The sequence below is a fragment of the Capsicum annuum genome, chromosome 9 (assembly GCF_002878395.1).
Source record: "Capsicum annuum cultivar UCD-10X-F1 chromosome 9, UCD10Xv1.1, whole genome shotgun sequence".
In the NCBI taxonomy this organism is placed as follows: Eukaryota; Viridiplantae; Streptophyta; class Magnoliopsida; order Solanales; family Solanaceae; genus Capsicum; species Capsicum annuum.
In genome coordinates this window covers 195,062,874-195,083,398 of record NC_061119.1, presented here as the reverse complement: position 1 = coordinate 195,083,398, position 20,525 = coordinate 195,062,874, and positions in this window count along the sequence as shown.

Here is a 20,525-nt window from a genome sequence, read left to right as displayed (position 1 = left end):
CACGATAATCTCAGTCAAGCTATAATCTATAGAACTCAGTCAGTCATGTGACTCAGGAAACCTCAGAAATATCATGATCCCAGTTAACTCTCAGATAATAGTACTACTTCGTCAGTCAATGGAAATTAGTTAATCTGTCCATGTACAGTCAGTTGAATCATGTTTAGTCTCTTCAGATGGGAGTAGGAGTTAGCACCGAGTGAACCCAAGGATGGGAACTCACCTGTATATGAGGGTGTGATTCTTAGCAGTTATCCTTGCATTCCAGAACTATGTATCCAACATAGGTTGAGACATCACAACCTATTATATGAGGGTAGATGAGGTGACTTAACCTGTTATATAAGGGCTCCCACCGTTCTCACTAGAGCTACCTGTTATATGAGGGTTGCTCACATGTTTTCCTTACCAGTGGAGCGGTATTGACACCTTTCCAGTCAGGGCAGAGATTGGACCCCATCTTAGCCATAATGGAACATATGGGGCATGCCGGTTAAATATCTACCTCCTACAGTTTCAGTATCAGTCTCAGTAATAAAACTCAGACAGTTCTTCAGATATCAATATACCAGGACTGTTAGATACAGTCAAGTTCAGTTATAGCATGGAACTCAGAGAGTTCAACCAGATTCAGGGTTGTCAGATATAGTCATCCATGTTATCAGAACTACGGTTCCAGCCATGTATTAGCGTACAGATTTAGCCATTACATACTCATGATCTTAGTTACTATGTATGTATGTTTGCACTCTTACGTCCATATCAGTCAGTCAGTTAGCATTGTTCATGCATGCAAACCCTGTTTATATTTAGCCTACCTCACTCGTATACTCAGTACATCCCTTTGTACTGACGCATTTGCGCTATGGTTCTTTCTTTTCATGTGGCACCATAGGTTCAGAGACACGAACTCCAGATTGGCAGTATCCGTAGCATTTCCAGTCACAGAGATTCAGTGAGTCCTCTTCATTCGAGGACTATATGATTGGATTTATTCATTATTATTTTAGCCAGTTCAGTTTTACGGAGTTAGTTGGAGACATGTTTCTTCAACTCCTTATTTCAGACAGTACTTAGAGGCTTTTGGATTTACTCTCAGATTCAACTTTCAGATTCAGTTATCAGTTGTTTTGGGTAATTTTTGCCCATATGGATGTTATATTATTTCAGTTGAACCTTATGGTCTATTGTGCATGTTTTATGCATTATTATGTCATTAATTGTAGTATCCAGGTACAGATATCAGCCATGGGTTATCTTATGGTCCCTCGGGGTCATAAGCACCGTGAAGCATTCCGATTTAGAAAATTGGGGCGTTACACTCATTGTCAAACTAATACCTAAATTTATTAAGCTAGAAATAGGGGTGAGTTCATAGGGTCAACTACAAATTCAATTGAGTCTTTGGTAATTGTATGATATTGGTATTGCGTTCCTCCCGACCTGAGTCGTTGATTGATTACTCTGAGTTGAAACAATTCTTATTACCTCATTGTCAATCTAATACCTAAATTGATTTAGCTAGAACTAGGGATGAGTTCTAGGGTCAACTATAACTTCAATTGATTCTTTTGGCAATTGCATGATGTTAGTATTGCGTTCCTCCCGACCTGAGTTATCGATCGATCACTCTGAGTTGAAAGGATTCTTATTAATTCAATGTCAAGCTAATACCTAAAATTTATCAGTGTTCCAGATGAACTTAATACACTTTATTATGATAAGATGGTAAAAAATTACCTATATCATTTAAAATTTTAAAAAATAATTAAGATCAATTCGAACCAAATTAACATTTTCAAAACTTGTCCTTCTGTTCTAAAATACAAATCAACCCGTACAAATCATCTATTTGTAGGAAAAATATTTTATTATTTCAAATCTTGAGTTCCCACTCTTTTCTCTCTCTCAACAATACAAACAATAACTACTCAACAAATTGCTTAACCCTTCACAACAGATTAATTTTCTTCTCATTTTCAACCACATAGGTGTGATTTTTGACTTCATTTGTGCTTGTATCTGTCATTTTCTCTATCTTGTAGATAACAGAGTTCGAGAGTTCTATATTTGTTATTTTTAAAAAAATTAAGGATTTTAAGTTAATGATGAAAAAGAAGACTTTTAATTGTATTATCTTCGAGAATGGATTTACAATTTTGTATTTTGATGGTAAAATCATAGGAAGAACCTGAGAAAACCCTAGTTTTTTGTCGCAGTATTTTGTTGACTATCGTGGTATTGTTGGATGGTGTTGTTGGTGTTGGTGGTCATTGTATTGGCACTGGTGGTGTTTGTGGTGGCTGTTAGTAATGGTGTTGGTGGCATTGGTTGGTGGTGTTTGTAATGTATTTTTTAAAATTTATGCATACATCAATTATAATGTAATTTTTCTTTTTCTGTTGTTTGTAGGTAAAACATGTCTCTCAAAAGAAAAGAATGTAAAAGCGGATCAACTTCTGACCACCTAATAAAAAAGCCTACAATACAGAGGGATTCGGTGGATCTTCCTGAATAATCTCAGTCAGGGAAAAGTGAAGTTGAGGAAAGTTATAAAAATGACATTGAGGGAGGAGGACAAGGGTCTATAGATGGTGATAAGGAAAGTGCAATTAAGAAGGAGGAAGAAGAAGATAAACAAGAAGAAGAGGGAGAAAAAAGTGAGAAAGAGGATGATAATGCATCACCAATGCGGCATGAATTAATATCGAAATCCCAGCATGAGGCTGTCAAAACTATTAGTATTGACAGGTTTCAAGTTGCGATGCCGATAGATGACCCTGCAGAACTAACTGGTGATACTGTACTTAAATGTCAGTTGGAGAAACTTTTTGATGAATTTAGGAATATTGTGAAGAATGAAAACATAGATGGACTTCTTAAGAAGAGCTGCTTTGGACACTTTCTTGAGCTTCCTGAGGACTACAATGCCCATTTCCAAATGAGCATAGTATATGGTCTTCTTAAACATAGGATCATGTACGTGGGGGATGATAAAGATTAGAAGGAGGGGGGAAAGATGGATGAAATCTGGATCAACTACTGTGACATTTCAATTTGTTTTGTCTTGAAAGAGTTTGCCATAGTAACGGGCTTGAGATGCAGTCGTTCAGAAGATCCGCTTACTAAAGAAACACCATGCAAAAGGTCTTAGGCTAGCAGGACAGCTAAACCACCACTATCAATAGTGGTATGGCATTGTTCCAGCGACCTCCCACTAAAACCAGACCACCCACCAAAACTAATAAATGCAAGAAAAAAATGGATGGGTTGTTCGACATTGCTGGACATGGGTGCAAATCCAATAAGTTGACAACACATCTCAAGGATAAAACCATACCAAAGCAGTACAAGGAGAAGTTGTGCTTAGTTTGGCTTGCCCATTCTATTATATTAGCAAGAGAAGTCAACAAAGTCATAGAAGATAATTTTTGAAGCTTACTGAGGATTTTGAGAAATTCAACAATTATCCCTAGGGATATGACAGCTACTACTTGACTGTCAAATATGGATTGACAAAGCTATCCCCGAAGACGATCATATTATACGGCTTTCCTTAGGATTTAATGGTAAATTTAATCACTACTTGTTTACTCATCTATTAATTTATATTGAATAATCATTATGAATTTTTTATTGCCTCCTATTTACATATTTTAGGCTTGAGCATTTGAAGTTATTTCTTACCTTCGAAAGCAGGTCAAGGATTTCCAGATGAGGTTTCTTATCTAAGGATCCTTAGGTGGTTGGCTGCATAGAGAAACATAAGAATTAAGGAGACTGGTCTCTTTAACCCTATGGATGATGCAGTACATCTTCTTTAAAGTAAAATAATTTGACTCAAAGAAAGATATTGAAATAGATGTTCCATCTATTGCGACAGATGGGTCATATGTTTAAATAGATTACCCGTCAACTATAACTGGTGCAACAGATGGGTAATCTCCTGCAATAGATGATCCATATTTTGCAATAGATTAACCATATATTGCTCTAGTTCTCTGAACCCGACTCAACAGATTACCCATTTACTCTAAATTATGCAACAAATGGGTAATCTAATATAATATATTATTAATCTGTTGTGACATATAGATCAACTATTGCGACAGATAGGTCATCTATTGCATAAGTTTTGTCCACTGCAACTGGTACAATAGATGGGTAATATATTACAAAAGATGATTCATATTTCGCATTAGATTACCCCTCTATTGCTTTGTTTCTATGAACCCGACTCAACAGATTACCCATTTACTGCAAATTTTGCAATATATGGGTAATATGATGTAATATATTATTAATTTGTTGTGACATACAGATCAGTTATTGTGACAGAAAGATCATCTATTGCATAAGTTGTTTGTGTTAACATGTAACCCAACTAACTACAAATTATTATATGATTTAAATGTATATGTCTTTTTTTATAGGTTGTGCATTCATGTATTGTGCCTACTGAGCAAGAGTTGGGGATGACTTCTTTTATTACTCTATGTCTTATTGATACAATAGCAGACCCAATGGTGGAGTTAATAAAGATGGAATTAGCTGGAGAAAAATCCATAAGAAGAGCAGTTAGGAAAGGTCAGCCTAATGTTGAGGCTCTTCATGACCAACCCACTGTAACAAATTTGGGTGCTTCTTCTAGGGGTGTTACTGGTGGAGTTGTTGATGTTGATGGCAGGCATGCTGATACTACTACTAGTCATGATATTGAGCATGTTGATGCTTTAGAAAAAATAAATATGTTTGAAAACATCCCTTTCACGGGTCCCTCTCACCCATACACAGGTCCCACTCACCCTTACATCGGTCCCTCGCATCCCTCTTTACCCTCATGATCTTGTTGTAAATGGGAAGAGTGCAAGAACAACTAGGATAAACTCATTGAGAAATTAAAGGATATCACTAAAGCTGTTGAGGAATTGAAATCCAAGAGGGGTGTCAAACCATCCAAAAAGGTGAGGGAGCCATACACTCATACAGTGGTGGTTGGGAGGAAGAAAAGAGCAATTATCCAAGTACTCTCCAATCAGAAATCCATAAAAATTGCAACTCCCCCCTCTCCAAAAGTTGTTAAAGTTCAGGAGCCATTCAAGAAGGTGGACATATACGCGGAACGTGGCGCCAACGAGAAGAGGGATCTGCGATAGGCCAAGAATTCCAAGCAAGGCGCACAAGATTACCCTATCCATTTTTTTTCCACCCAAGACTTTAGAAGTATGACAGATATGCTTATACAGTACGTGGATAGAGTAAGTTTACTTTTCCTAACCTAGCCTTCTAATCTACTCTATAAATAAGAAGCTATGCAATAGATGTATCAGCTGTTGCAACATATGTGTATTCTGGTTCAACTTGTGATGGTTCCACTGCAATATATTATCTATCTCTTATATAAGTTTAGATGGGTAATCTATGAATAGATTCAGAGAAACCTCTGCAACAGATGGACCATCCATTGTATCTTTCCACTATGTTTTCCTTGTTTATAGTTACTAACCTATTTAAAAATTGACTTCTTATATTAGAGTATGTTGAAGAAATTCTCTGCCTTATGAGGGGCAGGCTATTAGCGTACCCAAAAGCTTATGATGTAGTCGATAGGATAACAGACCTCGAGTTCTACAAAAATCTTAAGGATAGGTACGCTGATATCAATAAGCTAGCTTCAACTCCCGGTGGCGCAGGATTTGATTCGTTACTTTTTGGGTTCCAATGGGATGAAGAAATGATAAAATTTGTGAGAGGGGAAAGTCCAAATATACATGGCAAGAGCTGAACCGAGACAAAGAGGATTCTCGGAGTCATAAACATGGATGACATACATTATTGGGATGTTGAGATACTATTCAAGGAGGGAAAGATCAAGGTTTATGACTGTAACTTACCTACCTTGAACGAGGCCAATTTTTTTATCCACATGCAACCATTGTTAGAGTTGTTCCCCATCTTGTTGAGGCAGAGTAAGCTGATGGATCGTTTGCCAACAAAAGTGTTGATGAAGCAACTATAGGATTTTAAAGGTCGAAACAAGGACATAGACCTTTTAAAAAATAAAACCGATGCTGTTTGCGGGTCGCACGCTCTTGCACATATCGAATGTTTGTTGACCGACACAAAAATAGTTGAGCCAATAAATTTTCTATGCAACAACATTGTGGCAAACATGCAAGAAGTCTGGGCTTATGGGGTACTAATTGGACACTTGGAGCCTGTGAAATAATAATTTTTTATTTCAAGCCACTTCACTTTACATACTTTACATACATGTAGTGGCAATTTTTTTTGTCTGATGAAAGTTGAATTTATTACAATACAATAGACTGTCCATCTGTTGTAAAATATATTCTATCTATTCTGACAGATAGTTTATCTATTGCAATAGGTTGGTCATCTGTTGTATTATGCTGATGTTTCTATCTAAGTCTTATCTGTTGCAACATTGGGAAGACTTGTTTGATAATTTCCAACAGATGACCTAGATGTTGCAACATATGTCTAAATCTATTTGATATTTTCCAACAATTATGTTGAATATCCATGTGCTCAACAACACCAAACCAGTAGCAAATACAAATACACCACCATGAAAATTTCAGCAATTAGGCTTGAATATCCATGTGCCCAACAACACTAAACCAGTAGCAATAACGCCAATAATGTAGTATCTTCTTTCTCGATTTTTTTCTCTTCAAAATCCTTGACTTTCTTTAACAAACCTCAAATTACACGATTTGCTTATGAAGGGTTTCGTTCTTTGTACCAATCAAAGTAATCACATCCACCCAACTTTTACAAAAACAAGACCACAATTACAAAATAATTACAAGTCAATAATTAATCAACTAATTAAATAAAAAAATATTACTTTTGAAATCTTACAAGTAAAAAACCTATGACCTAGATTTTGTTGAGTCCAAAAAGTCTTCAATAAAACTTCATGACCACACTTACAATATTGAAAATATTTATCGCAAAAAACAGTGGAAGATGACCTCGACATTGTCAAAGCTAAGTTGGAAAAAATGAAAAAAATATGTAGAAAAATCAAATACAGATAATTTGAAGAATTTGGATAGAGAAAACAAGATGATGAAGAAGAAGATTTGGGAATTTAGGATTAAATTTTAGGAAGAAGATGAATATATAAGACAATGAGGTAAAAATAACCGTTGGGGGCCAAACCAGATGTCAAGTCAGCAAAAATAAGGGTTCAACGAGTCTTGGCTGCGTGAATTACACGCAAGCTTCCAACAGGGCAAAAAGTGTCAAACTGACACCTTTGATGCCTATTTTACTTTAGGTGTTTAAAATGAACACTGTCTACTTGATGCTTATTTTATTTTAGGTGTTTAAAATAAACACTATCAACGGGTTCTGCCTTTTTTATTTCAAGTCACTTCACTTTACATGTAGTGGTAATTTTTAATGTCTAATGAAAGTTGAATTTTTATAATGCAACATATTGTCCATCTGTTGTATTAGATATTCTACCTGTTCTAACATATAGTTTATTTATTGCAATAGGTTGGTCATCTGTTGCATTATGTCGATGTTTCTATCTAAGTCTATCTGTTGCAATAGTGGGAACACCTGTTTGATAATTTCCAACAGATTACCTACCTGTTGCAACATATGTATAAATATGTTTGATATTTTTCAACTAACATGTCGTCTGTTGCAACAGATATCTTATTTGTTGTAATATTGGAATCTAGTATTCCATTTTACTTAATAAGTTCAAATCAAAGGATAAAATAAAATTCATAGATAAAATAAAATAAATTGAAGCCTTCAGAAATTATAAAAATTAAATCAACAAATAAATGAAATGTAAAAAATTGTTATGGGTACAGATCCCAACAAATAAACCAACAATTTAAGTTTTGATGCCAATAATTCCTAAGAAGGGGTGAGGTTATCACTTTGACAGACTCAAGTTATAAAGATCTACTCAATATGGACACGTTGTTCTTCATCCGGTGCTATGAAATTTGGCGTTGATTGTCGTAGATCTTTAATGTCGCTTGCGTACGATTTCTAATCTTCTTGTTCTTCGTATTTCTATAAAAAAGTAGCATATTGTCAATGTTGTTCAACAATAGCTCTACAGTGACATCCACCTGAAAAGGCAGAATTGGTCAATGCTAATCATGGAGATACAAAAAACGAAAAAGGATAACTCATCTATTTTAGCAAATAAAACAGGTCTTTCTTCTATTTTAAATTGTCCCAAATAGATTATATTTCTGTTGCAATAGATGGATCAACTGCTGGGACAAATTATAACATAAGGAAGACTTGTATGATAATATCCAACGGATGAATCATCTGTTGCAACATATGACTCGTCTGTTTGAAAAAACCAAAATTATAGAAAGTCTTGATTTAATTCGTCCCAACAGATGACCCATCATTGCAGAAGATAGGTCATCTGTTAGTACAAATAAAAGTGGTACGTAGAGCTGTTTGATTTATTAAAATAGTTGTGACATATGTTGTAACAAATATTATATCTGATGCAATAGGTAAGTCAACTATTGCAACAGATGTATATATCTATTTGATAATTTTTAACAGATGTGTCATCTGTTGAAATAGATATGTGTCTATTTGTTAATTGTAACAAATGATATATATTCAACTTCTTCAGCTCGTGCTGCTCTCCTTTGGCCATTGTACATTGCTCAATTGTGCAACACACGAACAGAGGAATTGCAATTTTACTTTCTTTTATGCTTGATAATGCCTTGAAAATTACTTTCCTTCTCTTCTTAGACTTAATCTCTAATGGAGTGGATGGATACAAAATCCTCTTTGATGGAATGAAACCTCTCTTAGATGTCAATTCCTTTACAGAAGTAGTTAGTATTAATTGCATTAATCACTACATCATGTTTTGTCTTGCAGTCTTAACATTTGCATGCAGAACATTCGCTAGGAAATCTGTATAATCAGTATGATCTTACTCATAATGGTTTGTTTTAAAAATTATAAGAGAAGCATCATTAGCACCAACAACAGCACACTACCATCACCAACAGCTCCAGCACCACTAAGACCATTAACAACAACAAGTCCACCCTCCAAAATTGTTTTCTTGTGATGGTTGTTGCTCCAAACAATTCCATTTCTATTTTGTCAATGACCTTAGGGTCCGATAAAGTTTGCACAGACCGTAGAGTAAGAAAAAATGGAATCCTCAACTCTCGATTGATCGACGGATGCGTAATCTAACATAAATCATTGCATATATTAGAATAATGATTAGATCATTCAAAAAAATCATTAATTAAAATAAAAACTTAATTATAATTATACTTACTGCATCCTTCAGGTTGTGAAGAGATCAAGAAATTTTACATTTTTATCAGTTTTGGCCAACAACCATCTCAAGATTTTTGGACAGAAAACTTCTTCCTGGTATTTCACTTGTTGTCTCAAATAAGGAATGGCTTCAAATGCCCAATCCTATAAAATAACGCCAATAAATCAAAACCATCATTGAATAAAAAAATGTATCATATCATAATAAAAGAAATATTTATCATGAAAACCTATGGAAAGTTATATAAGTTGATTGTCTTTGGCATTAACGGAGTCAACAAATATTTAACAGTCATTTTAAAACTTTTGTAACCCCAAGAATAGCTCTTAAATGTCTCAAGATCCTCGGAGATCTTTATTAAACCAATGCTTATGTTGTTGTTAATGTCTCTCGCCCAAAGAATATTATGTACAAACTAAATCAAGCACAATGATTGCTTGTGATTCTTTGAAATTCATCTACCTTTCAACAATTCTATCAAATTTTTGTTTTTGAAGCTTGGACCAACAATGGAAACCAGGTCATCACGATCACACGACTTGCCTTTACATTTTTTAAGTGTGCAGGTTGCTTTTTTTGGTTTAGAATATTATAACCTGAGAAGGAGAATCACATTTTAGTCCAGTAACTATGTCAAACCAAAACAAACAAGAATTCCATAGTAATTCATCCATACCTCATCCATCTTATCTTTATTTTCATACATAAACCTACGCTTGAGAAAATCATATACCATTTTTATTTAAAAACGAGCATTGTTGTCCTCCGACAAATCAAGATATTTCCCAAAGTAGCTGTCCCTGAATAAGCATTTAATTTTTATTCTTGAAGTATTTTTCTGAAAGCACCGAAAGATTTTCCCATGACTGACTTATCCACGAAATTACCCATTAAATTTATGGCACCATTGCACTGTATTCTCACAGGATAACGATCAACGGTGAAGGCTTTGACTAACTCTCCAGTTGAAGGTCTATTAGTATTTGGATCATCTTTTGAAACATTCCTCCTCCCCGTGTTTATCATCTCCTTCTTTTGATTGAGATAACGCTTGTAACGCAAGCTCATAGAGTGGTGGATGTAGCCTAGTTGCTTCATTTGTTTCTTTACTTGGACTTGATTCTGTTTCTATTCTTTTGAGAGCCACATTGTCTAAAATTAAAAGGAACATAAAATAGATTATAGTTGATTAATGCATCATTAAAAAAGGATAATAGTAAATCTAACATGCAAAATAGTAAAATAACAGCTCCAATAGATCACACATTTGTTGTACCAGGTAGGCTATCTGTTACACCAAATAACTAACATGTTGCAACGAACGAGTAATTTATTGCAATAATACAAAATATATCACTCATCTGTTGAGACAAATGAATGGTCTATGCAACAACTCACACATTTGTTAAAATATATGAGTGATATGTTGGAACAGTTAACTAACCTATTGCAATGGATGAGTAATTTGTTGCAACAATACAAAACATATTACGCATTTGTTGAGACAAATGAATGGTATGTGATCTATTGGAATAGTTATCAACGGTCAATATTGTTTAGATTTCTTCCAACAGAAGGATCGTCTATCATGACAAATGAATGATGAGTTGGAAAAATCAAGTCTTGGGCATGTCCTGTTGGAATAGTTGATAGGATTTTATCCAACATGAGGTTCATCTATTACATCAGATGATTAATATGTTACATCAAATTTTTAATTTGATGGTTCGTTTATTGCATCAGATGGTTAATCTGTTGCATCAGATTTTTAAGTCGATGGTTCCTTTATTGCATTCGATGATAAATCTGTTGCATCAGATGGTTAATCTATTGCAATATATGGTTAACCCATTACATTAGATGGTTAATTTGATGTATCATATAGTTAATCTGTTGCATCGGATTTTTAATCTGATGGTTCCTCTGTTATATCAGATGGTTAATTTATTGCATCAGATGGTTAATCTGTTATAATATATGATTAGTTTTTTGCTTCAGATGGTTAGTTTGTCGCATCATATGGTTAATCTATTGCATCAGATTAAAAATCTGATGGTTCCCCTGTTGCATCAGATGGTTAATCTTTTGCATCATATGCTAAATATATTGCATTAAATGGTTAATCTATTGCATTAGATTGTTAGTCTGTTGCAGAAAAAAATAGTAGCATGATTTTGTTCAAAAGAACAACAAAAATATCACCATTTTTACCAAGAACAAAATCAAATTAACCCAACAACGGGCGCAACACGAATAACACCAACATTGTTGTTTTGTTTCTATAAACACAAACAACAAAAATCAAACTTCAAAAAAATATAGCAAACAACAAAATATCATAATTCACCCCAAAAAGAGAAAAGAAGAAATACCAAAAATTAGGATTTTATTCAAACTATATTTCAAATTGAAGCAACAAATATTAAAATTGTTAACCAATAATAGAAGAAAAGTTGGCTCAAGTTCCTCATTTTCTTCAAAATTAAAAAGGTCATAATTTTTTACCTGTGAAAGAAAAAAAGGGACAATGAAGAATTCGAAGCTGTTGTGGCCAAAGAGCAAGATTGTCACGTCGATTGACGATTGAAAATAAAAAAGAAACTCGAAGTCCAACTATTTATCGCCAGAGGTTGGAGTCACCGGGGATTGAAAGGAGAAATTTTCAGAACTATTGGTTGGGAGAAACTGTCTCGAGAGAGAGAGAGAGGAGAGACGGTTGATTTGGAAAGGAGAGGAGTGTGGGTTGATTTGTATTTTTGAAAATATTAGAAAGTTTTGAAAATACTAATCAAGTCCACAATTAACTTAATCAAGTTTTCTAATTATGTTTGACCCTTTAAGTTGGTTAATGTCACCAATCCTTCATTCAAGACTTAAATGACACATTTCCTTCAATTTTCTCTACTTTCTTGGAACTTTACAAACTTGTTTTTACACTTTCAAAGAGTATTAATTATAGGGTAAAATGAGAACATTTTAATCAATTTTATCTTGATTTAGTAAGTTGACAAGTAATTGAAGACATGTATTTTTAGTAAGGTAATCAACTTATATGGGATGAAGGGAGTAGTAATTAGTAGCAAGGATAAAATGAACATAAAATAGTAAATTATCAACTAATTTCTTAAACTGAACAAGTATTTTTGTAAAAATCATTTTCGGGCCCCAACTTTTCTTAAAACTCAAACTTTTTCCTCAACTTTGAACAATAATCACCCTCCCCCTTTTGCCATTTGTAATGTCCATTTTACCATTCTTATATTAAATATTTTTATGGAATACCTCTTTATATTATATATTAGTCAGGTGTACGTGTGTTGCACGTGTGTTTCATGTCGAGCCGTCAATTAATATAAAATATATAAAAAACGATAGTCACGTAAATAAAAGTTTATTTTCAAATGTCACATAACAGATAATAATAACAAAAACAACATATATTAATGTATTAGAAACTACAACAAAACAACATGATTAAACCTAATCTTTACACAAAAATCACAAACATTCATCTACCACTTGTAAATTATAATAAAATAATACGATAATCAAGATATCAGGACAATACAACTAAATCTAACTTTTATGCAAGAATTCCTCGAAGCCCGACTGGACATTCATCTACCACTTATATTAGATAGAAAAAACAACATTGACTAATAGAGTGGAAAGTAAAATAATCGAGATATTAGAATAATATAATTAAATCTAACTTTTTACACAAAAAAATTCTCAAAGTCAAATTGAACACTCTTCTACGAATATAAACTTGAATAAAACAGAAACAACAACAAATGATATGATAATTGAGATATTAGAACTATATGATTAAACCTAGCCTTTACATAAAAATTCATCAAAGCCCAATCAGACACTCGTTCATCTACAATATAGAATCAAAATTGATGAAACGTTATGGATGTTACTTATAAAAGTCCTTATATATATATATATATACACACACACACACACATATATATATACATACATATATATATATATATATATATATATATATATATATTAAAAGTGTGAAGCACTTTAGAAATATTCTTTGAACTTTTTGTCCTTCATTAGAAGTCCTTGTTTTAGACAAAATCATCTTTTCATTATTTTTCCTAATATTTAAGAATTAAAAATTAATTAAATATATTTATGGTAAAACCTTTGCTTATTAGAAATCATCAGAATTTCAATATTTATTCCTAATTAAGAGTTAAAAATTAATTAAATATATTTATGGTAAAATCTTTCCTTATTAGAAGTCATCAAAATTAATGACAACTGATACTTTTTTCAATAGTTTAAGAATTCTAAATCAACTAATTTGATTTTAAAAGGATTTGAAAAATCTAAAAATAAATATAAAATTAAAGAAAAATTTAAGAAGTATCAAATTTTTAAAAGTTTTAAGTATGTAATAAAAATGTAATCAATGATTTCGTAAAGATTTTACTTTAAAATAAAGAAAGATTTTGAATATATATATATATATAAATCAACTAATTTATATTTATATATATATATAATCGTAATACAAATAAGGTTCAAATTGATGCATCTCTCTTAGTCTGTGACAATAAGGGAAAGAGGTACATAAACACAAAAGTGATGACCCATCAACCACTTAGAACTGATAAAACATATTTGTGTATATGTTTATGCTTATATTATTATATTAAAGTTTGAAAGGTTTTTGATAAGTGATTTGAACTTTTACACTTTATTAAAAATCTCCGCACTAGATAATTTTAAATAATCAAACATTACATGTGTGAGGCACATGCGGTTGAACTAGTTGATGTGAAAGTGTTGACTATCATGATTTCTTACCTAGATCAAAATAAGGACTATTTTTAATGTTTATGTACGATTAGAACTTTTTACTGGTGGAATATAAAAATATTATAATTATAAAAAAAAAGAATCCCTTTAAAAGCAAATCATCCTTGTTCTGTTCTATTTTTTTTTTTGGTTTCCCATTCGATGTCTGGTACCTGCATTGGACTCTGACTAATTCAGATTCGTTCCAAGTAGGGAATCACTTGGGGGGTAAGCACTCCTTACCAAGGATTTTTCCATACCTAGAGCTCGAACCCGAGACCTCTGGTTAAGGAAGGAGGAGCCCCATCTGCTGCACCACATCCTTTGGTGTTTCTGTTTGAATTTTATTCCTGAAAAATTGGTCTTTATTACATACTGCATTATTTAATGGACTTCAACTTAAAAAAATATATTAATTAACGGACATTACCCTCTTAAAATGAATAATATAGATACGTTATAGGTATCCTAGCTATTGCATTATTCTTTTTTCCTTTGGATGGCTTTTTCTAAAATACATACATTTCAATAAGTTCCCTACTTCTTTGATAAAGGAAAAAAAGATTCCTACTTGTAATAACCTACTACAACCATTAACCTTTTTTTTTTTCTTCTTCTTCTTCTTCTTACAGTTTTATTTTTATACCATAAATAATTAAATAATAGTGTTTGCAACCAATTTGCATAATGCTGAAAATTAACTGCAAGCAAAAATAAAATAAATAAAAAGAATAATTTTATATAAATGAATTTTACGGGTACAATTCTGTTATTCTCTCCTAAGCTTTTTCGTGGTTCGAGGGCCTTTGTAGCATAATTCTCAAACTTCAAGATGATTCAAGCCTCCTAGAAATGCATTTAGATCTCCAGGAATTGTCGGACAACACTTCGTCTTATCAAGTTGATCTCTGGGCAAAACTCCGTTAGTCAATTCATTGAAGAGTTGTGTAGTCAATGCAGAAGATTCCTCCAATGCTTGTAGAATGACCCCAGAAAATTATGTAACCCTCTTATTTATAGTTGTAGGGGGTAGGCAGTCAAGTGTAAATAACCTCTTCTGCCTCATTCTGATTGGTTCATTCAGTTTTCAAGCTTATCACAAATGTTGCGTGACAAGGTTGCTTGTGATTGGCCAAAAATATGTCATTTGGGACACTTGGCAATGTTTTATTTGCTCTTGAAGTTGACTTGGATTGCCACATCATTTGAGTGAGTGGCCTTGTTTTAATGGTCTTTAATTTGACGGGGATGCCATGTCACTTGACACGTGGCGTGAGTTTGGGCCTCAGTGTGAGATGGACCTTGATGAGGAATAAAATAGGCCTATTATTTTTTATATCCCAAAATAATTTTAGACCCAATAAAATATGGATCGAATTTAAATTTTATATGAATTTGACCCAATAAATTTTACGTGTCTACAGATGCCCATTATTTCAAGGCTCGTTGAGGTGTTTGATTTGTTGGACCTATTAGAGACGAGATTTGAAGTATTTGTGGAGCCCCTTTTTTTGCAAGACGTGAGCATTTTATCAAAATATGACTCATCAAAGTCATCATAATTCGGGTATAATAACGTGAATTCCTTTCTTAGGAGTATAAATTCTGTTAAAACTAAATATATCCAAATAACGTAGGATCTAGGTATTAGTTTTATATCGAATTTTAATAGGATTGAATAATGTTTTATCTCACTTCAAAAAGGATTTGGAATTTAACTTATTTTGGACACTTGGACGTCTCAGTTCTTCATGAAGACAACTTGTTCAGTAGATTTCTTTTTGAAATCAAACTGGGGCCCTTCAGAGTCTATAAAAGGACATCACCACCCCAATAAGTCATTGTAATTCATCCGGAGCCGTAATTCAACTTGCGTTCTTCTTATCTTTTTGTTTTTTTTTCACAATTGAGATTCTGGGCACTTCGGGGCGTTTGTGGGAGAATCTCCATAATGCATCGTGGAGGTGTTTAAATCATGAACGGCTTGTAGTGTTGGAAATTAGACTCATTAGGATACGTTCTACATGAAAACGATGCTCATATTATCTCCAGATCTTCCCAAGTATCCTTTCAAAATCAAGCCTTCAATTCTGTTTCATCACTTTTTATTTGTTTTGTGCAGTCTCACAAAAATTCTCATATCTTGACTTAGGAACATCAAAATCAGGATTTATTTTTTGCGTTGGAAACAAGAATCTTATAGCTATGTATATCGTAGGAATCATAATAAGATTGCATCCGAATCGTCCCAGATATTTCTCCAAAATTGGTTTTCTAATCTTGATTCGCAAGTTTTATCAGTTTTGCACAGTGTCACGATAAATTTCATATTTCGATGTGGAGTATCAAAATTAGAAGGATTTTTTGCATTAGAAAGTAGACTCATAGAGCTATATCTATCTTGGGAATCACAATTAGATTGCATCTGAATCATTCCAGATATTTCCCCAAAATTGATCTTCTAATCTTGGTTTGCTAGTTTTATCAGCTTTGCGTAATGTCACGATAATTCCATACCTTGGCGTGGGAGTATCAAAATCAGAAGCAATTTTTTACATTGGAAAGTAGACTTGTAGATATACGTTATACGTGAAAACCACAGGCATAGAACTTTTATATTTTCTAAGGTAAATTTTTGAAGTTACAGCCTAAATCTTGCGATACTCCTTTTTTCCTTTAGCAGACTTACCATTTAATTTAATTTCTTTGGCAGGTCTTCAAACACAAAGAGGATATCTTCAGTACTTTGATAATATGGTGAACTTCCATGATCAAATAACACCGTATCCTCTACTTGAAATAGAAAATGATGAATGATATTCTCTTACTAGTGTCCTCATCTTGAAATTTCATCCTCCGATAATAGGCGCCTTCCCGCTTGATAGAGGATCGCCTGACATATTCTTTCATCTAGACGAATGGTCGACTAAAGAAGAAATTGACATCCTTGACTTCAATAAGTTCATTAATACTACTTATTTTGTGTTGCATTCATCTACACATGACAAAGAATCTGCTGCTACATATCCCAAAGGCTCGAATAAGGGCCTTGCTATATAGAATTGTCCCCAATCAGGCCTTGGTAAGTTTCGGTATGTTATTTTCTATTGGGAATGGGGATAGGATGTCCTTAGTCGTAGGAAAGAGGTTCTGGAACAAACCAAGATTTACGATGTTGTTTTTGCCTCTTTATTTATGTACGACTTAATGAGAATGTTTTGTAGGCCTTTTGTGAACTTTGGCATTCCTCGACTAATACAATATGTGTCGGTATTGGTGAGATTTCTATTTCATCATGGGATATGCGTATGATTGGGGGCCTTTTAGTACATGGAACTTTCTTTGATGACTTCGTCCCTTCGACCCAAGAATTCACATAAATAGATCAGCAAGGGAAGTCGTTTTTGCCTATAACTTATGCTTACTTATTTTCAGCATTCTATCAGCTTTTAGATAGTGCATCTAAAGAGGTTTCTATCAGTGATTGGGTGAATTTTTTATTCAAAGGACTGGAGCGGTGAAAGGAACCTCCACCACGGGGCCCTAAACAATAAGCTAAACCAAAGTCAAATCACATTCCCAACGGCTACATTGATATATTATTTTTACCTCAAACAGAAGAAGTGAATGTCCCTTTTATTGAGTTAGGCGTGGAAGCGTCTCTTAGAGAAGAGACGAACTTGGTTGCTTTTCTTGCCTTCTCGATTTGCAAGTTTGTTCTTCCAATAAAGAAACTTGACCACATTCGTCCTAACGTCTTTAAGATTGCAAGTCTAATGGCTCATGGGGAGAGGTTTGCACTAGCAATTCTCATTTTGGCTAGTATCTATAGAGGCTTGACAGAGATCTCAACTTCAATAAACTTAGGTGCAGGCAACATAATTTTCCCCACACAATATGTCCGGATGTATTGGTGTGTATTTTAACTCTTACTATCAAGCATGTCATTACAATGGTGCTCGTATATGTAAGATTGTTAGGGGAAAGAATGGCTAGAAACTTTGATCTTTTTGGTGCAAGATGGTTATTTAAGGATGTTGATATCTGTAGGCTCCCCACCTTGGCCATGCGACAACTTAAGGAGTTGTTTATAGCAGACAAGGGAGAATTGTCTAGTTCTTAGAATGATTATTTCATTAGTCTTTATTTGAGATACGTTACCCTCAGGTGTGATGATCACTTTGTCATGGAGCCTTATAATCCCCATACATTCAGCCGACAGTTTGGATTTGTTCAAGACCTTCCTGGAAACTTCATCAAATGACCATATGATGGCACACTAAAAGAATTATCACAACCTTTAGACTCTTGCACCTGTCTTAGTAGTTCTTCAATCGTTAGTATATCACCACGTCCTGAAAGTCCTCTAATGACCCGTAGGTATGCAAATTGGTGGTATATTGGTCGAACAAACCTTTTTGGACAGAATAAAATTATCTTAAAAGTTCCCCTTAGACCATTGGAACAAGGTAAGTCTTCTACTTTATCCCTCATTAAGTTAAAGACGAGCCCGCTGTCTTCTAAGTTTTCACCTTCAAGGGGTAAGTTAGTGAAAATTGGAAAAGGATCAAGTCTTCCTTCATTAAAATTGAATAACACTCCTCCTGTGGCTTCAAACAAGACTCGCAAGTGAAACGACGATTCTACTTTTATTGAGACTAATACTGGAAAGATGTCAACCAAAATAGTACTCAAAGATAAGATTCTGCCTATCCACCTAGTTAATAAAGTTGTAGATGCTAATGGTGACACTATCTCAATGGAAGGAGATCAATACCAACATTGAAAGTGTAAAAGAAAGAAGGTAAAATACCAATCTAGCGAGTTTGTTGATTTGGACATTGCTACTATAGATAGAGAGGCATTTCTGTTAATGACCCTAGCTCCATTATGCCATTGCCTGAACTCGTAGAACAAGTAATATTACTTTCTTTCATTTAAAATAATAATAATAATACCACCTGCTAAAATTTCTGTTTTTGAAGCTGGATCTCCAAGGCATTTCTACCGATACGCTTAATGGCATTTTTATGGCGTTACGAGTCGAAGTTGCCTTGATACATCTTCTACTCCTATCAAAGAAGATTTGATAAATAACACAGAGGTTGTGGCTGCCCAAGCTAAGTTGCCTAAAGTTCATGGACCTTCATTGTGTTTATCGTCCTTTGTTGCCCCAAATTTTGAACCACAAGAGATGATCTCTACTTTTAAGAAGTCTTACATTCTTCAGATGTGTGGTGAATTACATGAATGGCTAACCATGTTCTCCGTTGAATCTTCAGACAACTTTTTAAAGTTGAAAAAGGGTGTGAACATGCTTATGGAGGAACTCAAAGGGATTAACGCCATCAATTTCTCTATTCTAGAAGGCTCTGTTAATACTTTTATAAAAACATTTGAGGAGTATGATGCTATGAAATCATCTTTATCCCTGAAAATAACTAAAAAAGAACCATCAAAAATTGCTCTCTGATGTGCAACAAAGTCGTGTTAATGCAAAAGAGGAAAACACCAAGGCGAGAGAGTGCATGGAGGATCTACAATCAAATCTTGCTAAGTTTGATGAAAAACTGAAGCTCTTGTGTACGAAGAGAGAGAAGACCATTTAATGCATAAAAGAGCAGAAAGAATAGTTGTCTAAAATCCAAGAGAAGATTATCACTTTCGAGGGCGAGCTTCATGCAATTAGAGAGAAACATCTATTATCTAAAGATGAAGTAGAGACACTATCCAAACTGAAAGAGGCGGTTGAGGCGAGTCGTCGGAAAATTCTGGAATTTTAACCTTTTCCATTGTTTAGATATTTTCTTAGGATTTTTTTTATTGCTTATTACGATGTAGTGACATTTTTGCCTTTGGTGCAATAAAAGTGACCTTTAGCTTTCATAGGAATTATTTCTCTTGAAATTCAAATATTGTTGCATCTGTTTTCTTTTTTTAAATGATCAAGCTAGATGAATTTTCCCCCAATCATGAATAAAATTTGGGCTTTGTTGACAACATGTATCAAAATCAAAACTGTTTCCAATTAACCGGAATTAATTGTTTTTGAAGTTAACCATGAATCTGTCCAATTTCATAGTTCTGCGCGGCTACGGTAGAAAATCCATAACTCGACGTACAAGTCTTTGAATTATGAACCATCTTTTTTCTTACAAAGCTAACACAAATAGGTACAACATCTGTAAAAATCAAGACCGTATCCTTTACGGATTTGTATATATTCATCATTGATCTCAGATCAGCTCAGTTCGAAACTTGTTGGTCTCTTTTGCAGCTTTGAGTGGATATAGTAGAAAATTCATAACTTGACGCAGAAGTCTTTGAATTATGAGATGTCTTTTTTGTTGCAAAGATAACAAAAATA